At 42.9% G+C, this 14688-nt stretch overlaps 1 protein-coding gene across 2 annotated transcripts in view; it reads left to right on the forward strand.

The window, feature by feature from the left end:
* Window positions 1-4847: 4847 nt before the first annotated feature.
* Window positions 4848-14688, forward strand: part of NCK2 (NCK adaptor protein 2) — an 84291-nt gene continuing 74450 nt past the window's right edge. The window contains exon 1 of one of the 2 annotated variants that reach the window (XM_030234861.2): window positions 4848-4954. The gene's annotated coding sequence lies outside the window, so the exon portion shown is untranslated. Of the gene's footprint in view, window positions 5157-14688 lie in introns of both variants that reach the window. The other variant, XM_050978029.1, reaches the window with a different exon arrangement.

A 14688-nucleotide genomic window follows, 5' to 3' on the forward strand; every position in this document is an offset into this window, starting at 1 on the left:
TACTCATGAGAGGGGAGTATCAGCTTGCAGTCCTGAGCAAAGTCCAATGTGGGCAATCCCATTTTGCTGACATAACCTACCACAGCAGTGGAATGCTATATCTGCACCACTGGCTCTGAACTGTTGCACAGCTGTGGCACATGTCAGGGGGTTGTGCTCCTCCCTTGAAATGGCTGCACCTCGTGGCTTGAAGATGCAATGCCTGTGTCTCTGCACTGTGCAGAACAGCCAACTCTAGGCAGAATTTGGTATTTAAGTGCAAAACGGAGACTACACAGCAGAGTCAGAACATTTAACAGCAGTATTTTGAATTTCAAAACTGTATGAAAGATCAGTTTTAACCTTTGAATGGAGTTCAAAAGATGTCCCTCAGCACACATCCACTTTTAAACAAACAGGAGAATCAAGGGCCCTGACATTTCCAAAGCCCAAAACACCGGTTTGTTTTCCTTACATAAATACTTTGAATCTCAGCAACTGTCTACAAAAGATAACGACAGAATTTGTCATAGTTAAATGTGATCTGCTGATAGATTTAGCTTGCAGTTTTACAGCACCTTTGGGGAGCTTTGGTCCATTGAATAGAAGAATTTGGACGTGTTGTGAGCTCTAAGGACACGTTCTTCCCCTCAACGTTTTTCATAAATGTCATTGAAGATGCAGCAGCCATGCAGTAAGTGAGAAAAGCAGCTGTCTTACCGTCAGGCTGAATTAGAATCACAGTGCAAATATACTTAAGTGACTCAGCAGTAACTAAGTGAGTATCTGGGATCTACTCTCCCCTGGTAGTGGTCATGTAATTCCCCTTCATCTGCATGGGAACTGAACACGTTTTAAGCAGAAACTAAATATGTAGTGATGTAAACCCTCCAAGATTTTTTTTTTTTTGAGAGAAAATACACTGACAGAAGTTTTCTGTTATCCTCTGTTATTGTTGTTTATTAAAATGAGCGGTTTTTTTGCCAGGTTAGGGAAAATTAAAAATCTCCTTTTTTCTTCCCCAAAGTGCCCAAGGTTTTTTTACATTTCCATATGTTACTGACACAGTGGTAAATACCCCATGTGTATAAATTGAGTTTATTTAACTACTGATATCTTTAAAAGGCAGTTTTCAAAGTCAGGAGTAGGAGCCAGCAGGGACCCCAAATATTTTCCAGGGGCTTTTGAAAGAGGTTAATCACAGAATCAAAGAATAAATTATGTTTTGGAAAGACTTCTCAGATCATAGAGTCCAACCTATATTAACTTAGATTAGGTATATTTTCACCCCAATGGACTAACACAGAGTGACCGAGCACCTTTGCTGTCCACCTCTGAACTGGACAATGTTGTTTTCCAGATTTTCAACTCACCAGTCCCTCTGTCTCACATCCCTGCTAAAATGTCTCCCTATGGGAGTAGGTATTAGCTCATACTCTAGGTAGAGCAGCTGGTGAGAAAACGTGATGCATCTGGAGAAAAGACCAGGTATTTGTGCAGAAGGAGCCACATCTGGGAGGTGATTGTTGTCTCCTGCCACTGTGTGTGTAAATATATTAGCGTGGTTTGGATCTGCATGGCTGGGATCCATACATTCACATGCCCATCCTGTGGAAGCCACCGCTCTGCCAGGCCAGCGTGAAAGCAAAAGCAGCAGCACAGAGGAGACAGAAAATGGGCAGTCATGAAAAAAGAAAGGTAGAAAATAAAATAATGAACTATAAGCCAAAAGACACGCTGTTGGTTTTTTTTAGCCTCTTGTGCAAGACATGAACATCAAGATGAATTGGCTACCATTATGTAACTGCAAAATAGGTCTATCACACAACCTCTGGGTCTGGGGTTTGCATGTAGCCCTGCTTGAAGCAGCAGTATGAGGCATGCTGTTTCTTTGCCAAAGACACAGATACATATTTCTATTACTTAACCTTTTTTTTTTTTTTTTTTTAGTATGTAGTTATGCCCTTAGGCTGGGAAAAATATTTATGCTCTTCTCTCCGGTGTATATATTTTCTAAGGACAGCACCACTCACTCTTATGCATATGCAAAAGTGCATGCTTTACATATTTACTTTCTTTATACAAAAGTGTGCCTGCCACATCATGTACTGCTTTCACTTCTGTGCATATTCCCCCAAATTTATCATCTTCTCATATTTAGAATGTAATTCTCACTCAAATCACAAGCAGCCAGCTCTTCTTAATAACAGTTATTTCAGAGATAACAGCTAATTATGACATTTTAAAAGGCATACATTAATATTTCAGTAGGCTCAATGTTTTGAAATACTACTCAGGGCAACATCTTGGTTGTTTTTGCAGGGAAACCTAAGGATTCATTCAGCAAATAGGCAGTTAAAACATCCTTCAACATGCAAACCTTGCAAACACTTTCTACAGTGTCTTCTGTTCATCATAAGCCACACTTTGGAAAAAAACCAGCTTTAATAGATCACTTCTTAATGTAATTAAGTATATTTAACAACAGTATGCTTCAGAGTTCTTAAATTAGTCCTTTGCCTCAAGACAATGTATTCATCTAAATCCCTCCCTAAAACATTCTTATTCTGTAAATCCTATTAGCATTAATCTGCTAAAGTTAGGCATGTTTTATAATTTTTTTTCAGATACCTGTAAAGCTTTGAGAGCTATTGCTCATTCAGCAGCTTATGGTTCCTTCTGGAGGTCTAACTTAGCCTGGAAACTTGGAAGGGTTCATGGCACCTTGCCTTGGACACCCTCAACTCAACAGGGCTATAGGGGAAAGAACAAAGTGGAGGATTTACTGTAGGATGGCATTAGCAAGGGTGTGGTAAGAAGGGACAAAACCGAGACTGAAACCTAACTGTGTACTATGAATGCAAAGGAGAGAAGGGATAATTCACCTCTCTTTTATCACTTCTACAGTGCATTTTGTTCTAGAAACAACAGAGACTTTTATCTGAAAGTCCTTGGATGACCGATCCCATTTAAATTCAGCATAAGCCTCTGCAGGCTGGAGTGAGGCCTGACCATGCTGTGAGGTGGAGCCAGCAGGGACCCCAAATATTTTCCAGCTCTAAAAAAGCATGGTCAGATTATTGTTTCAAAAGGAAGATTAACACCTCTCTGAACTGAAATCAAAGGCATGCACAAAAACCCAGGAAAGGGGATTTTTGTTCCTCCCTGAGGTGCATGCAAAGTCTCTCTTGGAAGAAAGAAATGGCTGCATTTTCCTTTCAGGTTTATCTCACAGGCACGTGAAAGGCACTTGGAACTTACCAAACCATCAGTTAAGTGATGTGAGAATTTGTAAAAGTTAACAGGGGGAAGAGGGAGTTATTTGAGGATTTCTAAACCATTTTAAGCCGGAGCATGGAAAGATTGCTAAACACACATTTTTATATCATCGTATTTCAAGCTTCTAAAATCTTTGTCCCAAGATCTCACTACTATATTAAGCTTGGTCACAAAAAACAAGACAGCAGGGCTGCTGACTTTAATTTGGATTCAGAAAGAGTAGTGTTGCCTAGCCTTGCCTCCCAAGCCAGGAAATGTCTCCCGAGGAGAACCAGTACAGTTCCAGAACCAGTACCTAACTCTCCAGCCTCCTCTCCCTTGAAACTGCCATGTTGTAAAGGATTTGCAATATGTTTGAGTGGCTTCTCTCTTGCTCCCTGCCCACCCTGAGGGATGATCTTTCCCCAGAGCTCAGGGACACTACTGGGCGAAAGCATGCCAAGGGGAAAGCACTGGGGCTGGCAGGTTGGCTATTCCCACTAGAGAGCATGGCCACCATGGGGGACTTCTGACCTCTGCCTTTAACCACTCGTGGGGGTATTTTCCGTGAGTGCAGGGGCACAGCGGCTGGCAAGGGCTGGACATAAACCCAGCCACGGGGCTCTGTTTCGCAACTGGCTTACCCCAGGGACTGGCCTGAAGTGTGTCAGGGGAGGTTTAGGCTGGGCATTAGAAAAAGGTTCTTCATAGGGCGGTTGGGCACTGGAACAGGCGCCCCAAGGAAGTGGTCACAGCACCAAGCCTGACAGAGTTCAAGAAGCAGTTGGACAACGCTCTCAGCACATGGTGGAATTCTTGGAGTGTCCTGTGCTTGGCAAAGAGTTGGACTCGATGAACCTTCTGGGTCCCTTCCAACACGGGATATTCTCTGATTCTGTGGCTTGGGGTGGCTGCCGTGCCCACCATCCTCTGCCGAGGGCACAACACCTACTAATCACCGCCCGAACGGGCTGACACACGGGGCGCTGAGGCTGAAACTTCGCCCCCGGGCAGGCAGGAAAAAGAAGGGCCGGGAAGAGTTACGGCTGCGGCCGCCCCGCGGCTAATGGGCGGCGGCGGAAGCGCCTCGATACCGCGGCTGGAAATTCCCCGGCGGCAGCGGCCCCGCAGTGCCCCCGGCCCGTGGCAGCCCCAGGGCGAATCCCGGCGCTCCCCTCCCCGCTGAGGGGCACTTCCCCCGGCCCAGCCCCGAAGAGCGCGCGTCCCCCCTATGCCCGGGTCTTTCGGCATTCGCTAGTACTTTTCCCGGGCGCTTTGGCTCCCAGCGGGACAGCTTCTCCGGGAGCGCCGGGTCTCACGGGGATGGAACGGGAAGGAGGCGTCAGGGCGCTCCTGCCGGGCAGGGCCCCCTTTGCCCCGCCCCGCGGTCCCGGAGCGATCCTCCCGCAGAAGGGAGGGAGCCACCCAGGCTGTCCCTGTCCGTCCTTCCTACGCTGGGGCGGGGGAGCAGCGGCCCTCCCGGCGGGCAAGGGGGAGCCGGGAGAGCTCCTCCCGCGCGATCCCGGCAGCGGCAGCGGCAGGAAGGGCAGGGCGGGGGCGGGGGCTGTGCCTGTGCCGGGGGGGGCGGTTCGCGGAGGAGGGGCCGCCGCCGCCGCCGCCGCCGGGCGCAGCAGGCAGAGGGAAGGCAGGGAGCGGAGCTGCCGTTGCCGCCGCCGAGGGCCGGGGCCTTGGACGCGTCCGGGGAAGAGCGCAGGAGGTGAAGGAAGGGGAAGCGGGGGGAGCCAGCCGGCCCCTCTCGGAGGACGCGGCCCGCATCCGCCCAGGGAAGGGCAGAGGGAAGCGGAGGGGGAGCGAGCGGGCGCCGCCGCCGAGGAGACAAAGAAGCGGAGCCCGCCTGGGCTGGGAGCCTCCCCGTCGCCGCCGCCCGCCCCGCTCCGCTCCCCGCCGGCCGGCCGGAGGTGAGCGCGGCCGCGGGCGGGACGGGGATGGGGCCGGGGCGGGGGCTGAGGCCCGCCGCAAACTTGTGGCGGCCGCGGGGGACGACACGGAGAAGGGGCGTCGGGAGCAGGGGAAAGGCGGGTGTCACCTGTGCGGCCGAGGCTCCGCGGCCGCCCCGCGCAGAAGGGGGCCGGTACCTGCCGGGGGCGGCACGGGGGGCCCGCAGCAGGAGGAGTGTTCGTTGTGCCACGTCCAGTTGCGGGGGGGGGCTCGGGGGCGGCTCCTCCTCATCCTCCCGAGTTGCTGCTCGTGTGCGTGTGACAGCCGCTGCTTTGTGCCGCCCGGCTGGGGGGCAGCGCCGGGCCGGGACGCCACCCCCCCGCACCCCTCGCGGGGCTCCGGTGAATGGAGGCGGCGTATCCGGCGGCAGCGGGGCAGCGCCGGGGGAAGGCGGGCAGCGCCTCCCGGCCGGAGAGCGGCGCAACCCGAAAGTTTCCCGGGCGGGAGCGGGAGCGCCGCCGCCCCGCACGGGGACCCGCGGGCGGGCGGACACACAGGGCTGCGGCGGGGACATCGCCCTTGGTCCGCTCAGTTCGTTTTTCTTTCCGTCACCGACTTTCGACCTCAGTAGGGCTGAGGCCGGGGATTTTCTCAAGGAGCGCGGTGCGCTGTGGCCTCGGTCGATGCCAGTGTAGGTAAAGGACATAAAGGTAAAATTACATCTCACGTAACGAGTGTTCAGTGAAGCGCATCCCTGCGTGTTTTGGGAAGAAAATTACTGAAGTTTATGAGTCTTCTCGCCCTGTTTTTAATTAAAAATGTGACCAGGCTAACAGCTACCCCTTGCTTGGCAGGGTAGGCACTTCGGCCTATCTAAGATCAGGTTGCCAGATCGGGATTCAGGTTTGTAGTTCAGGTCTGACCTGCAGCTGGCTGATCATGAGGGCTCTCGGCTCTAGTTTCTATGTTAATATCTTCCACTGTTTTTAACAGTGAATGTGGTTCTCTGTGTGCATCAGAGTTATTCTGTGAATTCTGTGTAGTATTTCACTCGGAACTGTCATATTTTTGTAAAACAAAGAGAAACCTTTTGTTGTTTTAAAAGTTGTATGGTGACTGAAAGTCGGCAAGAATTTAAAGCATTCTTCAGTTTTGAACAGTGTTTCTTCCCATGAAGCTTTTTTGTTTCTGAGGAACATACTGCTGCTGTTCTAGCAGCTTAACGTGGGAGAATTAGACTTCTCTTTCATGAAATGTGGTAGTAGCTTTTGTAAAAACAAATTTTCATGGCCTAACCACGCGTGGTTTGTATCATCGGGAGTTTGGACTGGTAACTTAATATGGAGGAATTTGAAAGGACTTACTGGGTAGGAGATTATGAAGAATTTCTGTTTGAAAGTACTTGTTTTGCCATTGCTTTTTAGGAATCTGAAGCAGTCAGCACCACATAGATGTTTTTAATGGCATTGTGTTTTCATTTTTAGGATTATAATTTCTGATGTAATGTTGTTGCTTCTCTGAAATATTGATTTCACAACTCTGGAAATCGAAAGCCTCTGTCTCACCCAAGTGTGTTTAAGAAGTTAAGCAGATCGCTTTGTCTTTGTAACTGACTTTCTTCTTGTGACTTTGACAGAAGATGTCACATTTGGGAACAGTGAATAAATGTAGCAATAGAAGGCACCTGTACCATGAAGATCAAGGCTGTAATTAGCAAATATTTTTATATAGGCCATGAAACAGATACAGATTCATTATAATGTTAGCTCTTATTGCTGTTGTTCTGTCGTTGCAACATTAACTGTTGTGTTTTCCTCCTCCTTCTACCAGATTACATTTCCGATTGCTTTTGTGAAGAAAAAAAAAAAGATACACAAAATGTCTTTTGCAATATTTTTCCAAAACTAACAGCAGAGTTAGCCCTTAATAGTCTGGATGATCCTTTTTACTACATCTTGGCTACTGAACATATGATAAATTCAGAAAATTCAGAACTTCAGCCTTTGCCTTGTTGCATTACAGAAATGGAACTTACCTCCCCTTCCTCTCTTTTCTTCTCTGTTTTCCTGGCTAGCTGTCTGAAAGCTTAAGGAAAGGTGTTTGCTCTCTTCCGTGTCACCTCACATCTTCTGTTAGCTAAAGAAGAGGGACAAGGTCAGCAGTGTTTTCCAGCCTTTTTTTTTTTTTTTTTTGTGCCTTGTGTTGCTGTTGGTATGTTAATCCTTTGCAGTGCTCATGGCTTTTCTCCGTAGAAACTATTACAGTAACGACTCGAAAAGTGATACCCATATAGCTCTGTTTGCTGGTCTGGGTCTTGAGCAGCAAAACTACCCAGAGTATCTGCATTTTTCATGCTCCTTGAGCATAAGGGCTGCTTCCAGACTCATGGAGACAGGTGCTGTATCAATTTACTTGCAGCAGGTCTAAAATTAAAACCAAAGCATCGTTGAATGTAAAGCATAGGTTCTAGAAAAAATATTTTCTGTTTGTATTGAGTGACTGATGGTTTCTAAGCTGTGGGTATTCCCAAATCCCACTCCCACTGTGTTTTGAGGAACGGGAATTGCTGATGTGGATTTATTAGAGGTGTTTGAGGGAGTTTGAAAACTGAAAGCAGGTGCTGCCGTGTTAGGGTTAGTTCAGTCAGCCCAGGGTGAGGTGCTGCTAGCTGGACACCCTGCTCCCCCAAAGTAGGTCATGTGGCTTGTGGAAGAGGCAGAGGGTTGAGGCACTCTGCAGGAGAACTGCTTTCTGCTTCTCATCAAATAATGAACTTAAAGGTAGTAGGCTTTGTCCTTGTATTTACTAGGTATACAGAAATGTTGTAAAACAGTAGTTTCCAGGGAGTGAAGGTCAGGAATTCTTGCTAGTTCCTGAAGTGAACGATGTTTAGAGAGCTGGGGATGGTGTTTGCAGTGGGGGAATAGTTTTGTCATCCTGAGGTGAAGAAGTGAGGCGTGCACTAATCATTTCACCTGTGCCCCATTGTCCAGTCTTTACTACGGGAGATCCTGGTACACCTTTTGAGGAATGACTTTTCTGTTTGTTTTGCTTTGCAGATTTCTGCATGTTGGCCCAGGAATCCAAAACTTTATTTCTGTTTTAGGTAGTTCCAATTTAAATTTTTTCTGCAAATTAATTAGGTCCATTAGTTTTCTCATAATAATGTAGTCAACAGTGTTCTGCCCAATTAAACTGTTGCTCTGTTCATTAGTGTGTAAAGTAATTCTTAAAAATGGTAGGTTTTTGTTGGTTTGGTTTTTTTTTCCTTAAAGTAATCCTTTTTCCCCATTATAGGAATTCTTAACTGTTTCATAAATGCTAATGACATGAGTAAGTTGAAAGTGCATTGCAATACAAAATATATAGTTTTTATATTCACTTAAGTATATGTGACACAGCAAATCACTTTGTTTCTCACTATTAATGAAGGGAGTTTATAGTTTAAACCAAACATAAATAATAACTTTGTGTGCAATGAGGTGGCCTGACAGTGGACATTTTTAAGCTTTCATAGAGTATTGAAAATTTTAATAATTGAGGTGCAGAGGAATAAATCTTGATTAGAGAATAGCAACCCATTGCATTTTAAATTACTGCAGCTATACACAAAATCCTGGTGTCAAGTAAAGTTTTAAAAATACTCATGCTATGAAAAACATTTGTTAGAGTGGAAGTTTAGGCATGCTGTTATAGCCTGTATTTGTTCACAATCGTAGAAACAAACTTTGTGGCTTAGAGGCTTTTTTTGCACTTTTTTGCTTTTTTGCATAGGTTTGCTATGCTGGTTTTGGTTCTGATCTCATTAGCCAGTATGAATATGGTGACATGTAACTACTGTTGATTATTTGGTGGAGCAGACAATGTGGTGAACAAGGGACACTTGGCAGATCCCTGAATTCTCAAAAGTGTTGATTCTCTTTTACAATTGTGACAAAATACAGGTGGAAAATAAAATGCTACACGGGTGTCTTTTTTCCTACCCAGTTTTCCTTAACTCTTATCAGTTACTATAAGCAGAGTACACACAACCATAGAAACAGACAAGAAAACAGGTAGTGAGATAAACCACAGATAGAATGGAGCAGAAATTTTAGTAGACAAAAAAAAGGTAGTATTTTACAGAATCAGATAACAACTGGTTTTGGCAAATTCCTTTTAAAAATATTTTTTTAAAATATAATAAATTAAATGCAAACTTTGTTTCAAATAAGGTGTTTTATCAGAAAAAGAAGTATGGTTAGGGAGCCTGTTGTGTTTCAGCAGTTGTTCTGTTTGCATAGGTGGGGCATTAATAACCAAAAATAAATGAGCAAGCCTTCAGTTTATTATTTTTGATAAAAAGGCAGATTTTAGCCTTCTGAGGTGTTTGAAGATTCTACATTCCAGAAATGATTAGAGTATTTATGAGGGCCTTAATAAAGAGAAGTGGCACGAGTGTGAAAGCAGGTACTGAAGTTTATGGAGAAGCTGGAGGCTGTGGATACTCTTCCTGATGCAGTCCTTCGAGTGCGAGTGTGGGTCATGTTCTCATACAGAGTGAGAAGCTGCTTTTAGCTGAGTGCTGACTCTTGGCTGTCTTCCCCTGTGGGTTACACTGGGTCAGCTCTGTGTGAGTACAGAGGGGCCATCAGACGCTGCAGGAGAACAGGAAGAGGGTTAACAAAGGCAGGTGCTTTTTTCTCCTGCTGGGGTGGGATTATTGGTTCTGCTGGCAGTGCATAATTTAAAAAGTTTGTGTTCTGTTTTTGAGAAAATAGAAGCAAGCTGTTGGGGAAAAAAAAATTGTCAGTTTCACTTTGGATTTAACTATCTTTTTCTTATTTATATTATTTTCAAAAGGCCATTAAACCTTTCCTTCAGAATAAGATCCTTGCAGGGGTGGGAAGGTCTAGAAAGGAATAATGGTATTCATTAAGCATATAAACTATAAATGAAGTATAGTAGGATTTTCTAATTCATCCTTGGTAAATTTAAGTTGGCTGAAATACTGCTTTTTGTATACAATTAAGTATTAATTAAGTATATAGTAAAATAAAACACTTCATTCCTTCAGTGTTTTCATAGGTTTGGGAGAGGAGCACTATGTCCTGTTAAAACCTAATCTGTATATGGAGAGTTAAACTGTTCTAAATTTTTAAAGCATTCTGGACTAATAAATGTTTCAGGGGACAGTAATAAGTGAAGCCTCCTCTTTAGCAAAACCTGACACTGATAACAAAGCAGAGTCCCAAGCATTGATCATACTGATCTCTTGGTTTTAATGCAGTAAGAACACCCTCAGCATACCATGGCTGCAAGGTTTTTCCTTCCTGTTACTACAATAGCAGTGTATCCATCACACTTGTTTTCTCCCACATCCGTTGTGTGTTGGACTTGGCTCCCAGTGCCATCCTGAGCCACTGCTGTTTCAGGGGAGCTGACTTCTTAGTTGACATCCTAATGATGTTTAGGATGACAACAAGGAAAGTATTTTTCAACCTTTTAGTGCAGAAGGAGAGATGCTTGTGGCTCTATGATATGCTCTCGGGCTGAATTTTGATAGCTGTCATGACAACAAATGGCACGTTCATTTCCCTGAATGGATGGTGTCCTTCCAGACACACACTGAGTGATATCAAATTTGACAGGTCTTGAATGATGGCATGTCAGGGATTCTGGATTCCACCACAGGAGACTTGGGCTGCTGCAAATGCACACTGCCACCTGACTTAGCAAAACTTTAGGCTTTTTCCAGGTTTGTTTCAGGGTTTTTTTAGTTTGTTTTTACAAGTATCTTTAGAGTTTTCATTTTAAATAGGTTTAATATTGGTTGAAAATTTGTTTGCTAAATAGTAGAAGAAAAAAAAAAGTAGTTGGACTTCATCCAGTCTCTTTAAAGATGCATATGTTTTAAATACCTTCAGTATTTTCAGTAAAAATTTCAGCAAAACCAGAATGATAGGTTTTGAGTATTTGTTTCGTTGGAAGCAAGAACTCTGTTCACTGATTTTTTTTTTCTTTTTGTGTTAGTGCTGTCAGCCAGTGATGGTACAAACACTCCATGGTAGTTCAGCTGTAGAGTGCAGGGCCAGGAGCTGACACCTGTGTAGATGGGCTACAAACAGGGGCAGTCAGTGGCACAGATGGCTTATTTGGTTTATTTATAGGCTTGGCTGTTGTTTATTTGTAAGGTTGCAGTCTCAGTTGGCCAGGTGTTTCTGGCTTAACTGGAGTGAAAAAGTCCTGAAAGTTGGGTAAAACCATATAAATGCTGTTTTATGTGTGTTTTGTATTGGAATGTTAAGCTGGATTACGATCTGTCAGTATCTAGTGCTCTGGTAGCTGACTCAAATGACCTGCAAAAAGCATTTCTTCATGTGTGGTGATATATTTATTTATTTATAGTTATGAATTACTTTTGTTAACATTACTGTCTGGCTATACCTGTAATAAAAGTGAAATGATAACTGGTACCATTTAGGTGCTGGGAAAAAGGTACCATGTTTGTATCTTTAATTAGTCCTTCCTACCAGAACTTGGAATTCTGTGTATGTAGCAACTTTGGAAATGTAAGTGAAGACAGAATCTTTCCCAGTGAGTACTGAAATTTTGTAAAAATCCCTGCTATTTTTTTACCTTTGTAGTTTTAATTAAGAATGGTTTTGTTTCAGTCATAAAAGAAGTTGGTTATGGTATATCTTGTTTAATTGTGCTTTCTTTTAATCATTGCATGTTGAATGCAAAAAATGTAGGTGGCATTTATAGGTATAAAGATGGGTATTTTTACATCAAAAAAAAAGGGTGAAGCCATTTAGAGTATAAATATCCTGAGCTTTACCTTTCCCATCTTTCAGAAAAACATGAAAAGAAAAATTGATGATCAATTTCCTTCCTTTACATTTTCAGGTCTGTTGGCAGTCTTTCTGCTAGTGCTGCAGGGATAATATAGAAATAATTATATTGTGGACTATTCATAAATTCACACTGTTTTGAATTCCATTTAATTCAAATAGAGAAAGAAATTAATGCTAATATGCCAAATAATTAATGCCATAATAAAGGATCTGCCTTCCACTTGACACTAAAGGACTTATGTTCCATTACATCAAAAGACCTAAATCATTTTGAGCATTCAATATTAAAATTCTAGTTCATGAATATCAGAAATTTAATCAGATACCTCAGTAAAGTCTGTGTGGATTGTGTTGAGTTTAAACACTGGTAATCACAAAGCTTGTGTTTAGTACAAGTATCAAAATATGACACATCATTTTTATGAGCTTTGAGGCTCTTAAGGGACGCATGGGGAATCATAATGAACTGAAATGTTATAGACTTCCTATGGCAAAAAACTGTTAAAGTCTGGGTAATGTCATTACTGGGACAATGTTTGTCTTCCTCCGTTAGTCTTGTCTTATAATACTCACAATGGCATTCCTTTAGGATCTTTTCTGGTTTTGCTGACAGGAGATTCTGGATGTTTATTTTATTCAGGTGTATTTCTTTCACCACTCTGGAAGACACAGTGTCAAAGCTTTGCCAAAGTTTCATTTTTTGTTTTGTATCCCAACTTCTGTCTCCATTTTTGTGGCCCTGTAAAAATGCAAAACATGGGCTCAGTACCACAAGTGGTCCTATTGGAGTGAACGTCTCTTATTTACAAAACATGAAGCTGAGCCATATGCACATCTCTTCCAAGACAAGAACCACTGTTACGTTGCAGGTCAATTCTTTCTTAGTTACACATTCTTTACTTGTCACAACATGTATATTGAATTATGGAACTTCTGCTGTAGTGTCACACAGCCAGCTTATTTTTAGAGACAGACTTTATGCCTATACATTGTGTATGACATGACTTTTCCAGCAGTCCCATAAAGTGTGGCTCCTAGTAGTTTAGGATTATTTAATGAACAATCCAATTAATGAGTAATACTGAGCTTAATTAATGAGTTATAGAACAGGTGTGGATCAGGCAGTGCTTGATATAATGCCTGCTTAAGTTGATGGAAAAGGAAGTTACTCCTTTTAGTATTAGTTGGTTAATTAATTAATCCTTTTAGAATTAGTTGGTTTTGTGTTTCATTTAAAAATGTGGAAACCTAGAATTTAAAACAGAAAACCGGAATGAATGAAAACAGGAAAAAAAAAAAGGGAAAACTAAAATGTGATGCAAGAAAGGCTCTTGAATGCATTGAGGGTTGTTATTCCTGTTCTGGAGGAACCCAGGTTTGAAAATAAGTGTATTAATGCAGATCATGGAAATTCATAACTTTTGAAATGCTCTGCCCCACCCCCACCCCTCCCCACCATGTTTAACTGTATTAGCTTGTTTAATGGTGCAGGTAGACCTGATTTCAGTGTTCTGTTATAAAAGTCTTTTCAGCTTGTCCTTGTGATTTGTCTGTTCTGTTCTTGTTCTGTTCTTTGATATTTCTTTCCTTCTTTCCAGATAGATAATTTTTGTGGTTAAATAGCTGGTCATTTGGATTCCTTTGAGTTAATGTAAGTGATATCCTTGTGGTTAAAAGAAGATACCATACATAACTGCAATCTGAATTAATGGCCATTGACTTACTCTTCTGCAGCAATGGCATACATACCATTACTGAGTACATAGCATTTGAAGCAGCTTGGTATTTAGTAGATTATACTGTTCTTGCTAAGCAGGTAGTAAAATTTTAAATGCTTCAGTCTTCAAAAGTAGCAAGAATCTGATGTCAGTGAGTCATGAATGCAGGTGAGTCAAGGTGGAGTTGTGCTAGAGAGGAGGTCATTTTTCCAGTGTCGCTCCCTCGTCAGCTCTGCCCGCCTGACTGGTAGCAGCCCTTGACTCTTGTTCCTGTGCTATTTTCCTGCCACGGGCTTTTTTGAATGTGAGGGGCATGTGACTAGTGTGCAGGATGTCATGCCTGATGTTAAGCAGCTGGATTTCAGTGGATTTTTAAATTGTTGATACTGTTGTTCTAAAATTGTGGCACCTGCTAGATATTAGGAAGACCACCACAAAACACAACAGTGACCAAAATACAAATCTCAGTATTAGTACTTGCACCTGGTATCAATGTAATTCATAGTTTTGGCAGTTGTGTACATGAATCTTTAGATTTTCATGGGGAAGTGCCATTTTATTTTATGATTCTGTAAATACTTAATTCAAGAAAATATTTGATTTAGTTGGGGCACACCTTGATTATTGTGCTGCCCAAACTGATGGTGATCATCTGTCTTTGCTTTGTTAATCTCTTCCTTCTGCCTTTTCCATTGCATGGTGTTTTGTAGATAATTAGGATTAGGAATAGCTTCGATTGTGGGTGGATATGTTTTTGGGTTGTCTGTAATTCATTCATATGGCAGAAATAGTTAAGCAAAGAAAATAAAAGATTAGATAAAACTAGAAAGAAATGTAATCTGTCTAGCATGATTACACACATTTGGGAATGAGTAAGATTTGACTGGAACATTGCAGTTACATGATGTGCAGAAGTAGAGTTGATGAACTTTCTGAAATGAGGATACACTTGAACCTTTGCTTACAATATGTCTGTATAATTGTTTTTAATGTCCTTC

The sequence above is a fragment of the Serinus canaria genome, chromosome 1 (genome assembly GCF_022539315.1).
Source record: "Serinus canaria isolate serCan28SL12 chromosome 1, serCan2020, whole genome shotgun sequence".
Lineage (NCBI taxonomy): Eukaryota > Metazoa > Chordata > Aves > Passeriformes > Fringillidae > Serinus > Serinus canaria.